This window comes from Globicephala melas, chromosome 1 (assembly GCF_963455315.2).
Source record: "Globicephala melas chromosome 1, mGloMel1.2, whole genome shotgun sequence".
NCBI classification, from domain to species: Eukaryota; Metazoa; Chordata; class Mammalia; order Artiodactyla; family Delphinidae; genus Globicephala; species Globicephala melas.
In genome coordinates, this window is record NC_083314.1 from 88,931,577 (window position 1) to 88,944,742 (window position 13,166).

Genomic DNA, 13,166 nt, shown 5'->3' on the forward strand with positions numbered 1-13,166 from the left:
ATGATGTCACAGTTATGTAAATTTTTTGGCCCTTGACTTTTATGTACTAAATCATAAATTTTGACCTCACAAATGAGAGGGAACAAAATGCTTGTGTATATGCTAAGGGAGAGTAAAATGATTTTCACAAATTAAGGCAGAATAATTTTCCCTTGTATTTAGGAAGTATATGTTTAAAATTACTGTTTCCAAAGGAGTTCTATTTTAAGGGCCATAACTTAAATAGGATAAAGCATATCGTCAGTGACTTGGATTTTCTTGCCCTCTTTTGGGTGCTTCAGCAAATGTGCTTAAAATTGCTTCAAATCTTGTCTTCAGCAGCTCACTATATTAGATTCAGGCCTTTATTTTGCTCAACTGGAGGAACCCCTAAAGATGTTGATGAATCTCAGGTTTGAAATACCTACTCTGTAGGTTAGAAATACACTTACTATTATTATTACACTTTTTATCTATTGTGATTGTGTAATGATGTTATTTGTATTTACTGTATTACCTAGAGAACTACTTACTTGATGTAGTAGAGGGAAGAGGAGTGGTTTAACAAATTACCTGTTTCCAGGAAAGTAAAACATTCATTTGAAACTTACGTATTTTTTATATAGATATATAAATTTATTTGTTTATTTATTTATTTATTGGCTGCGTTGGGTCTTCATTGCTGCGCGCGGGCTTTTTCTCTAGTTGGGGCGAGCGGGGGCTACTCTTCCTTGCCGAGTGGGAGCTTCTCATTGCCGAGTGGGAGCTTCTCATTGCAGTGGCTTCTCTTGTTGCAGAGCAAGGGCTCTAGGAGTGTGAGCTTGGTAGTTGTGGCTTACAGGCTCTAGAGCGCACAGGCTCAGTAGTGGCTCAGGGGCTTATTTGCTCCACGGTATGTGGGATCTTCCCGGACCAGGGCTCGAACCCGTGTCCCCTGCATTGGCAGGCGGATTCTCAAGCACTGCGCCACCAGGGAAGCCCCTGAAACTTATGTATTTCTAATAAAGGAACTGATTATTATCTTAACGAGAACACAGATTTATATAGTCAGCAATTAAAAAGGCTATTTAAGTTTAATTACAGTATATTTTGAGGTAATAATGCTGACTTCTTTTTGATATATCTTTAGTCTCTATTCTTAAAAAGCTTTGCAAGTAAACATTTGAGAATGGTGGATAATGCTTTAATGCCAGACAAACAGTACTCAGTTTGAATACTTTTTTGTGGTTTGTCTGTTACTAATAAAACAAACAAGAAAACAAAACAACTTAGTTCTTTGAGATAATGAGGGTCAAAGGTAGCATAATAATGAAGTTCAGGCTCATTCAAAGGTTATTTATTAAACAATTATGTGTATGAGAAATTACTAGAAAGGGATGAAAAAATATATATTTAAAAATATGGTTTGAAACTTTTAGGAGGAGAATTAAGCTTTGAAATGAAATGTCAGCATATTACTGTGTTGCCTCTAGTCTTCAAAACTTAAAAGTTTTTCATGTGAAACTAAGTATAGTGTTAATTTTTTCTGAGTTCAACTTAGCCTTTTGCAAGAAAAGGAAAAGGTTTCTTTGTTGTTTGCCTTTTAATGAATTGTAAATCTCCCCATTAAGCTTCAGAATAGGTAGTGAAGTAGATTCTAACTGAAATACCACCAATTATATTCAAGTATTGATTTATATTCAAAGTAACATAAGTGACACAGTTTTGATATCACATCTATTTGTAATTTTAATTCAGCCTATTATATTTCTTCTTTAGATTTTGGAAGAGGATAGGTCATATATTAATGAATTGAAATGGTAGGTCATATATTAATAAATTGAAATGGCCCACTTAGCTCTTGATTTGTTGAATATATATTTGCATTGCTGTAGAAAACATCATATACAGGTATTCCAAAATATAGCCTGGAATTCTGCCAAGGAAAACCTGCTTTTGGAGGACACAGCCTCCAACTTCCCTTTCTTCATTCACTACTGCTCACATTCTTATGTTTTATATAAATTTGAAATGGTTTTACATTTGGAAACTCTTTCCCAAGCAAGAAATAAATTAACATGTGAAAGGGAACAGGACTTGGTCTCAACATGGACAATAGCTAATTTTTTAATCTGCTAGAATCAGGCAAAAATGAAGCATTAAAGAAGGCAAAATCTGCTGGTGTAGTAATAACTCAGAAAGTGATACTAATCAGATAAGTTCTGTGCCGAAAGTTGTATTCCATAATTTTTTTCTTTTATTTAAGCAAAACAAAACAAAATACCTTTCTGCCTGTGTTTCTTAGAGTTCCAGAAAGCTTAACATCACTGGAGGGTTTTTTCTGGTTTCATATTTTTCCATACTTCTCAAAAACTGGGAGAGTCAGATTCTTTGAATCCTAACATTTGGTCATGGGGGAGGGGTTAGTTGGTTGTTACTTTTTTTCTGGCCTCCCCGCACAGCTTGTGGGATCATAGTTCCTGACCAGGGATCGAACCCCGGCCCACTGCAGTGAAAGCATGGGGTCCTAGCCAATGGACTGTCAGGGAATTCCCTAGCTTGTTGTTGTTGTTGTTGAAACAATAGCCTCTGTCCTTAATTCATGATCTAAAAGCACACACCTAAGCTAATTAGGGAAATAGTTACTTACAAAGGAAGAAACAAATATGCAACTTATTATCTTAGAGTTTTCAGAATCCTACCCAAGAAGCCTTGAGTTAAAATGTCATGGAGGGGATTAATTCCATGTGGCAAGGTATATTCAGAAAAAGAATAGTGATATTGGGGGCTGGAACAGAATCTTAGCATTAGATAAATTTATAATTATGGTATTGTCAGTTAATGAAAAAATAATTTCATTTTTGCAAATTACTAAATGCTTGTGTCACATCAGTATGTGGATTTGGAAGAAAATTGTACTGTTTTTGCTTTTGTTAGTTTCTGAATTGATCTTTAACACTAAGGTATCCTAAAGCATTGGTGCCTCTTGTAAGTATACATTTTAGTTGTGTCTGATGTAATAAAGAATTGGTTCTACTAACTTCTCTTAAAGCTTTGATAAAGCAACTATACTCCAATTTTTTAAAAAAAGCTTTGAAATATCCATAGAAGTTACTTTTTTTTAATGAGCAAACAACTTTGTTCGTTTGTTTGTTTGTCTATTTAGGCCACACAGCACGGCTTGTGGGATCTTAGTTCCCCGACCAGGGATTGAACCCAGGCCACAACAGTGAAAGCACCTAGTCCTAACCACTGGACCACCAGGGAATTCCCCCATAGAAGTTATTTTCTAATCTTTGGACATCTTCATTTGCCTCCTTATCCCCATATGTAAGCCCCAGTGTTAAAGAGCACTTAAACTAACTTGATCTCATGGTTTTTGTTTTAGTTAATTATGCTGCTATTTCCTAAAATCTATTACAGATGTACAGTACTTTAGCTTCTCTGTTGTGTGACTTTGAGGGTAGCCTAAGTGCCTAACCACGCACATTGAGGTGGGATAGTGCCCTGGAAGTTAGGGATTTGCAGTGAAAAGTAAAAATGAATTTATCACTTCTTTGACTAGGTGTCCACCTTTTACCCAAGGATTTTAATTAATGCTCAGCCCTAAATAATCCACAGACTTGTTATATTGGAGTATTAGCTGCTTTTTTTTTTTTTTTGCGGTATGCTGGCCTCTCACTGTTGTGGCCTCTCCCATTACGGAGCACAGGCTCCGGACGCGCAGGCCCAGCGGCCATGGCTGACGGGCCCAGCCGCTCTGCGGCATGTGGGATCTTCCCAGACTGGGGCACGAACCCGTGTCCCCTGCATCAGCAGGCGGACTCTCAACCACTGCGCCACCAGGGAAGCCCTATTAGTTGCTTTTTAATGTAGAAAAAAATGTAATGTTATTGTCTGTATTAAAATAAACCTTACCATTGTTGACATACACTGTTCTCAGAGTTCTGAATATTGGTATGATTCTTAGTTTAAAGTGTTTTTGCCACAAAATACAATGAAAGAGGAAAAATAGGCTCTTTTTATTTTTTACAATATGAATCAAAAGCCTTTGAATTTTGCAGAAATTCCATATCTAAAAATCTGTCCTAAATTTCTAGTTCACCGCAGTAGCTTTTTTTTGTTTTTTTTTTGATGTGGACCATTTTTAAAGTCTTTATTGAATTTGTTACAATATTGCTTCCGTTTTATGTTTTGTTTTCTGACCGTGAGGCATGTGGGATTTTAGCTCGCAGACCAGGGATTGAATCCACACACCCCCACATTGGAAGGCAAGATCTTAACCACTGGACTGCCCAGGAAGTCCCACCATGGTAGTTTTTATAGAAGAAAAAAAAGTAGGGCTTCCCTGGTGGCGCAGTGGTTGAGCGTCTGCCTGCCGATGCAGGGGACACGGGTTCCTGCGCCTGTCCGGGAAGGTCCCACATGCCGCGGAGTGGCTGGGCCCGTGAGCCATGGCCGCTGAGCCTGAGCGTCCGGAGCCTGTGCTCTGCAACGGGAGAGGCCACAACAGTGAGAGGCCCGCGTACCGCAAAATAATAATAATAACCCATATGTGCAACAATAGGTGATTTTTTTTTCTTTTTGTTTCTTTTTTTTTTTTACTCCAAGTTTACATTTCTTTAAGTTCTTCGTATGCCATTTGATCAGAATCATGCATTTCAAAACTGCCGAGTTTTTGCCTAACCAGTTAGAGTAGTTATATTTCTCCTTTGGAAACTGCACACCTCAGATTGGGACTCGAACCCGATCGTACCTCTCAGCTGGGACTTGAACCCACAAGCTCTGGCTCAGGAGGGTACTCAAATCCACAGTCTCTCAACTGAAACCACGCACCTGGTCCCAGGACTTGATGAAGCTGAGGATTTTTATGTTTCAGTGCAGAAGGAATTAAGCGAGAGGCAAAGCGATAGGCAAGAAGTAGATTTATTAAATATAGAATGCTTGGAAGGACACAAGCAGGCAGGCAAGAGGCTCTGCTCCAGAACTAAGTAGGAAAGCAGATTTATTTAAGGAGATACACACTCCGTAGACAGTGTGGGCCATCTCAGAAGGTGAGAAGCCCTGGGAGACACACATTCCATAGACAGAATGTGGTCCATCTCAAAAGGCAAGAGCAGCCCTGGGAGATACGCACTCTACAACACATTCCACAGAGCGTGGGCCATCTCAGAAGGTGAGAGCAGCCCTGGGTTATGGGGTTGTTAGTTTTTATGGACTGGGTAATGTCATAGGTTAACCAGTGGGAGGATTGATTATTCCAATTATTTGGGTGGGAAGGGGCAGGGATTTCCAGGAATTGGGCCACTGCCCATTTTTTAGCCTTTTATGGTCGGCCTTGGAACTGTCCTGGTGCCTGTGGGTGTGTCATGTAGCATGTGCTAATGTATTACAGTGAGCGTATAATGATGCTCCAGGCCCACTGGAAGTTGAATCTTCTGCCATCTTGGGCCTAATCAGTTTTTGTCGTGAATGGCTATGACATTCTTTTAAAAGTTGTGCCCTGGGAATTCCCTGGTGGTCCAGTGGTTAGGACTCGGGGCTTTCACTGCCAGTACCCAGGTTTGATCCTTGGTCAGGAAACTTAGATCTTACAGCAAAAAAAAAAAAGGTTGTGCCCTGCCACCTTCCCTCCTGTCTCATTTTCATTAGTACCTTCTGCTTGTTTGTGGGTTTTTTTTTAAATTTGTTTTCTTCATTTTATTCAATTTCAAAATGGAAAAGAAGGCAAAAGAAGGAATTTTCCTAGACCTTGAATTATGTGATTTACCTTGGGGCAAATGGTTCTGAAAGCCATGAAGCTGGACTAAGACCAGTTATAAAGAGCAGTAAATTAGCTACTTCAGCACCAATAGCTTCAGTAAATCAGCCTTTCTGGATTTGAATGTGTCCATGTGAGGTTTTTTTAAATTTATTTATTTTTGGCTGCATTGGGTCTTCATTGCTGTGCTCGGGCTTTCTCTAGTTGCGGCGACCGGGGACTACTCTTCGTTGTGGTGCGCAGGCTTCTCATTGCGGGTGGCTTCTCTGTTACAGAGCATGGGCTCTAGATGCGCGGGCTTCAGTAATTTTGGCTCACGGGCTCAGTAGTTGTGGCACGTGAGCTCTAGAGCGCAGGCTCAGTAGTTGTGGCGCACGGGTTTAGTTGCTCTGGGGCATGTGGGATATTCCCGGAACAAGGCTCGAACCTGTGTCCCCTGCATTGGCAGGTGGATGCCTAACCACTGCGCCACCAGGGAATTTCCTCCATGTGAATTTGAAACCTAAAACTGGTCTACACTTAGTAACAAATTCTTTTCAGATAATTGATTTTAGATGCTTTCTGCTTCTTTTAAGTTCACATACTGGTCATTGTCATTTTAGGAAATGACAGTGGCTTTGTTTTAAATGTTGATGGAGAAAAGTATAGAGAACATAATGAATACTATTTCCAACTATTCTGGAGTAGGGGCAGAGCATGTGGGGTAGGGAACTCAACTTTGGTTTTCCAGATGTTTACTTGCACAATTCCTGATACTTATGAGAAAAGGAGAGAAATCAGAAAATCTAGAAGGTGGTTCTTGTCACCACCATCATTGTTAAGAAAAGTTAGGGTTATTTATTGTTTCCCATTGTTCTTTATCACTTTTTTTTTTTTTTGACAGGCACTGTACCTCTTTTAATTCTTTTTTTAAAAAATACCTTTATTGGAGTATAATTGCTTTACAGTGTTGTGTTAGTTTCTGCTGTACAACAAAGTGAATTAGCTATATGTATACAATATATCCCCATATCCCCTCCCTCTTGAGCCTCCCTCCCACCCTCCCTGTCCCAGCCCTCTAGGTCACAAAGCACCAAGCTGATCTCCCTGTGCTATGCAGCAGCTTCCCACTAGCTATCTGTTTTACATTTGGTAGTGACAAAGGAGGCAAGAATATACAATGGAGAAAAGATAGCCTCTTCAACAAGTGGTGCTGGGAAAACTGGACAGCTACATGTAAAAGAATGAAATTAGAACACTCCCTAACACCATACACAGAAATAAACTCAAAATGGATTAAAGACATAAATGTAAGGCCAGACACTATAATACTCTTAGAGGAAAACATAGGCACAACACTATGACATAAATCACCACAAGATCCTTTTTGACCCACCTCCTAGAGTAATGGAAATAAAATAAACAAATGGGAACTAATGAAACTTAAAAGCTTTTGCACAGCAAAGGAAACCATAAACAAGACCAAAAGACAACCCTCAGAATGTGAGAAAATATTTGCAAACAAAGCAACTGACAAAGGATTAATCTCCAAAATATACAAGCAGCTCATGCAGCCCAATATCAAAAAACCAAACAACCCAATCCAAAAATTGGCGGAAGACCTAAACAGACATTTCTCCAAAGTAGACATACAGATTGCCAACAAACACATGAAAAGATGCTCAACATCACTAATCATTAGAGAAATGCAAATCAAAACTACAATGAGGTATCATCTCACACTGGTCAGAATGGCCATCATCAAAAAATCTAGAAACAATAAATGCTGGAGAGGGTGTGGAGAAAAGGGAACCCTCCTGCACTGTTGGTGGGAATGCAAATTGATACAGCCACTATGGAGAACAGTATGGAGCTTCCTTAAAAAACTAGGGCTTCCCTGGTGGCACAGTGGTTGGGAGTCCGCCTGCCGATGCAGGGAACGTGGGTTCATGCCCCGGCCCGGGAGGATCCCATGTGCCGCGGAGCGGCTGGGCCCCGTGGGCAATGGCTGCTGGGCCTGCACATCTGGAGCCTGTGCTCCACGGCGGGAGAGGCCACAGCAGTGAGAGGCCCGCGTACCGCAAAAAATAAATTAGTTAATTTAAAAAAATAACTAAAAGTAGAATCACCATATGACCCAGTAACCCCACTACTGGGCATATACCCTGAGAAAACCGTAATTCAAAAAGATACATGTACCACAGTGTTCATTGCAGCACTATTTACAATAGGCAGGACATGGAAGCAACCTAAGTGTCCATTGACAGATGAATGGATAGAGATGTGGCACATATATACAATGGAATATTACTCAGCCATAAAAAGGAACGAAATTGACTTATTTGTAATGAGGTGGATGGACTTAGAGTCTGTTATACAGAGTGAAGTAAGTCAGAAAGAGAAAAAACCATATGCTAACGCACATATATGGAATCTAAAAAAACGGTACTGATGAACCTAGTGGCAGGACAGGAATAAAGACGCAGAGAGAGAACAGATTTGAGGACACAGGGTGGGAAGGGGAAGCTGGGACTAAGACAGTAGCGTTGACGTATATACCCTATCACTTTTTAAAAAAATCTTCCTGTCGCTTTCAGGCAAATACTAGAGAGTCATAAAATAATGGCTAAGCTAATAGGAAGGCTACTGTGCACATCGTAAGGTTTAAAATATTAAACTTTAATCTCTTTTAGCCTCTGGACTTGAGTATTCCTTCTCAGTGGGGCTCTGAATACTGTGCCAGGGGGCCTGCTCACATAATTTACTTTCTGAATGAACCCTTTTGTTTATAGCTGAGATTTGGTCAGTTTAAAAGAAAATAGTGTGTTTAGATAATGACATTACATACTTTCTGTTAGGTACCATCAGAATTTTTAAGTTAGGAAGGACAGCCGTTTGTTGGATGGTGGCAGAACTGTATCGAATCCACGTCTGGTTTTTTGAAGTGTTCTTTTGAAATTTGGATAATCTTGTTTCTTATACTTTTTATTTCTTAATGAATCTTTTTAAAGCTTCTTCAAGTTTTAAATCTTAAGTTTTATACTATGGAATAAGGTATTATTATCTTGATGAGACAAGTCTTAGAGACTAAAAATTGTAGCTGCTGTAACTAACTGGGACAAATCATAGCTGGCAGCGAAGCTCAAAGTTTAATCACGTCCAGCACGTATTAGCCGTTGGAGTCAGAGCTTGGTGTGTTAAGCAGCTCTACCGTCTGTGTGTGGGTGTCTCTCTCCGTGTGTGCAAACATTCTGAGGCAAAGTAATCTTTTTAGTGGTTCTTTGCTTGAAAAATTTCAAGTGCTTTTCTCTTTTTTCATAATTAGATGAAGGAAAAACTCAAAATTAATGCCCGGAGCCGTTCTGTTTAACATAATTTTAGCATCCAGACTGTTTCCTTCAGCAGAACTGAGCTGTTAAATAGCTTTTATTTATATTCATTCCAGTAGAAATTTAAGGAAGCTTCAACATGTAAATATTTTTGTCCCACCTGAATCATAGGTAAGTGAAATGCCCTAGGACGAGGTCTTTACTCTTTCAACTGGGTTATATTTTTAATGGAATTGTTCTCCAGATTCTCAGATTCAGATACCCTTAACTAAACATCATCTCTCCTGAGAATAGAGGCCTGAGGTCTTCTGCTTCTCCTTTTCTAATTTGCTTTATCCAAAAGCCCTTAGATCCACTACACAAGGAAAGTATAGCTCTCATTTATCCCAGTTCTTACTGTGGTTCACTGCCACAGGCTGTAAAAATCTCTGGGGCCCCCAAAGGAGGGAACATTCCAGAATACATAGTCCCAGAGAGAAACAGTCTCGTGACAGGGGTTAAGCAGAAATATTGGAAAAGGCAGGACCTTATTCCATCTGGACAACCCACATTCAGTTGGAGTCTCAGAGGAGTGGAAAGAGGGAATGGTGAAGAATCAATATTTGAATATATGGTGGCTGAGAGTTTTTCAAAATTGATGGGAATTCTGTTTTGTCGGTGTGATTATCTGTTAGTTTTATAATCTGTGTTTTCTCAATAGTGTTTTTTTAAGATTTTTCTCTGGCTTGTTAGATTTCCTTAAACTGTAGTTCATATTATTCATCAAGTCTGAAATATACTTAGCCATTAACTCTTGAAAATTGTCTCTTCCCTACTTTCTCTGTTCTCTTCTTCCAAAGTCCCATTAGATGTTTGCCAGATCCTCCCATTCTAAACTCCGTGTTTCTAAACCTTTCTCCTAGCTTCAGAATAAAGGTCTCCCTGAATTTTATTTTCTTCAAACCCATCCTCCAGTTCATTGTGTTTCTTCCCAGCTATGTTCAGTCTTCTGGTTAACGTATTAATTTTGTTGAATATACTTTTCATTTCTAGAAGTTCTGTTTCAAATTAACTAGTCTTTTTATAGTATTTTGTGTGTGTGTGTGTTTTCATTTAATGCCTTGTTTCATGCTTTTAATCATTTTAAGTATCCATATCCAATGTCTATAGTTCTGGCTGCGTTGGATTGGTTTTACTTCACTCATGATTAATTGATTCTTGGTGTGTTTTGAAAATTTAGATTGTCAGCTTATACTTGGCAGAGCTTTGTCTGTGGGAAATCTTTGCTAGCAAACTCAAACATATATATCTCTGGAAGAACAATGGAGGTTTCCCACAGATGTTCCCGTGCCAAGCATAAGCTCACACAGGCCTGTAGTTGTGAATTCTCAGAAGAGAGTCTTCTCTCCTCTTCTTTGTCCTCTTCCTTTTCCTATTCTTTCTTTTAACCATCCAGATAGGCAAGACAGAGGAATTTGCCTGCCATCTTCTTTTCCTTCTGTATTATCTCCCTGTGCCACCAGAGTTTATCCTCCTTGACACTGTCCTTGATTATATTTTTTGTTTTGATCAGCTGTATTGAGGTATGATTCACATACAATAAAATGTGCCAATTTAAGATATACAATTCGATGAATAATTACTGCCATAACCATAATAATAGAGCATTTCCATGACCAAAATCAAGTTCTCTTGAAACCCCTTTGCAGTCAGCCTCCTCTCCCCAACCTCCAATCTGTTTTCTAGTACTATAATTTTGCTTTCCTAGAACTTAATGTAGGCTCACGTCTAGCTTTTTTTCACTTAACATAATGCATTTGTGATTTATCCATGTTCTTGCATGTGTTGGTAGTTGGTTCCTTTTTATTGCTGAGTAATGTTCCATTGTATGGCTATACCATGATTTGTTTATCCATTCATTTGTTTATGGACATTTGGGTTTTCAGTTTGGGCCATTATGAATAAAGCTACTAGAGAATATATACGTCTTTGTGAAGATCTATATTTTCATTTCTCTTGGATAATACCTAGAAATGACCGGGTCACATGTTAAATGTATATTTAACTTCATAAGGAGCTGCCAAAATGTTTTCCAACTTGGCTGTATCATTTTGATTTACCACCAGCAATACAGGAGTTCCGTTTGCTTCATGTCCTTACCAAGTGTTGGTATTATCAGTCTGAAATTTGGTCATTCTAATAGAGATATATTAGTATCTCTATTAGGATTTTAATTTATATTTCACAAACGAATAACAATTTTTAGCATTTTTTCATGTACTTCTTAGGTAAAGTATCTTTTCAAATCTTTTGCACATTTTTTAATTGTGTTGTTTGTCTTTTTGCTATTAAGCCATAAAAGTTCTTTTTATATTCTGGACATGTCTTTTCTTGGATATATGATTTGTATATACTTTCTCCCAATCTGTAGCTTGAAATTCAATCTATAAACTTTTTGTGTGTGTGTGTGGCTGTGTTGGGTCTTTGCTGCACGCAGGCTTTCTCTAGTTGCAGCGAGCGGGGGCTACTCTTCATTGCAGTGCATGGGCTTCTCATTGCGGTGGCTTCTCTTGTTGCAGAGCACGGGCTCTAGGCACGTGGGCTTCAGTAGTTGTGGCGCACACGCTCTAGAGCACAGGCTCAGTAGTTGTGGCACACGGGCTTAGTCGCTCTGCAGCATGCGGGATCTTCCAGGACCAGGGCTCGAGCCCGTGTTCCCTACATTGGCAGGTAGATTCTTAACCACTGCGCCACCAGGGAAACCCCAATTTAGAAACTTTTTAATTAACATGGTGCCATGTGCCTTCAGAAATCTTTGCCTAAATTTTGATTTTTTCAAATCATAGGGGTGGGTTATCTATTTAGTTGTTTAATTTCTCAGTAATATTTTGTAGTTTTCAGTGTACACATCTTACACATCAGATTTATCCCTGTTCAGTTTTTTGGTCCTGTTGTAAATGTTTTGTTCAGTGTTTTTTTTAATTTCAAATTCTGATTGTTCTTTGCTGGCTTATAGAGTTGATTTCTATTTATTGGTCTTGTGTCCTGAGATCTAGTTCATTTTTAGTTCTAGTACCTTTTTTTGTATATTCTTTAGAATTACCTACATAGACAATTATGTCTTCTGTGAATGAAGACAGCTTTACTTCTTCCTTTCTAGTCTTTATGCCTTTTATTTCTTTTTCTTGCCTGCACAAACTGACTAGATTTTAGTACAATGTTGAGTAGAAGTGATGAAACCTATATCCTTGCCTTTAGGGAAACTTCCCTTTGGGACTGTCTTCTTCCCACCCCTACAATGTCCAGTGTCTTAAATCATATATGAAGTGTTCAGATGGATTGGAAGGAACAGTATTTAGGAGATGACTCCTACACTGTGAAATTAGGATTTGTGTTTTAGACTAAAGAATGCTGTAGCCAAGAGTCAGTTTGTCATCTGTGACCTGTATTTATTTATTGTATAATACAGTCTGAGTGGAGATAATTTGAAATGGACATGCTAACATACTGTTGTAGGATGAGTTATAGTATAGGGTGGAAGTTGGCTTTGAATAAATTAAAGGAGACCTTCATGAGAAAATGGGTAAGGCTACTATCAAACAAACATTCCCATCTTCTCCCTGTTCATAATCTAACAGGAAGTTTCATTTTCTAACCTTGCTATTCATTAGTACTAGGTGGCTTCAAGAAAACGGGATAATCTTTGATTTGAAACTACCATCTTTTGACATTATAGTTCAACTTGTGAGTTCAACTGTATTGATTAGTTGTGTTGTTTAGGAGTTTAACCAAGGAAGTTAGATAAAAGGAAACTTTTCTGAAATAATTTTCCAGGTCATTAAATGAAATTCTTATGTATTCAGAATGATCTTTTATTTTGTAAATTGCTACATATCTAGTGAGTCAGGTACCTCCTTCCTATTACTTTTAAGTCAGCATATTAGTAAGAGAAAGTCAGTATTGTAGAATACATGGGAAAAGGGAAAAACTTATAAAGCCTGTATTAAAACCTGAAACTTTTGTAGGGTATGTGTTATGTGAATTTTGCAAGCAGATAGTCAAATAAGACATTTATTTACTTATTTAGTTATTAGTAATTTGAGGAATTATATTAACTGCTAAGACAAGAAGGCTTATTTGAAATACAAAGGCTACATTTA

The 13,166-nt window shown here is 38.5% G+C and overlaps 1 protein-coding gene across 1 annotated transcript in view; it reads left to right on the forward strand.

The window, feature by feature from the left end:
* The window catches only part of SLC16A1 (solute carrier family 16 member 1), a 34,695-nt gene that overhangs the window by 5,868 nt on the left and 15,661 nt on the right, over positions 1-13,166 (forward strand). The window lies entirely within an intron of this gene.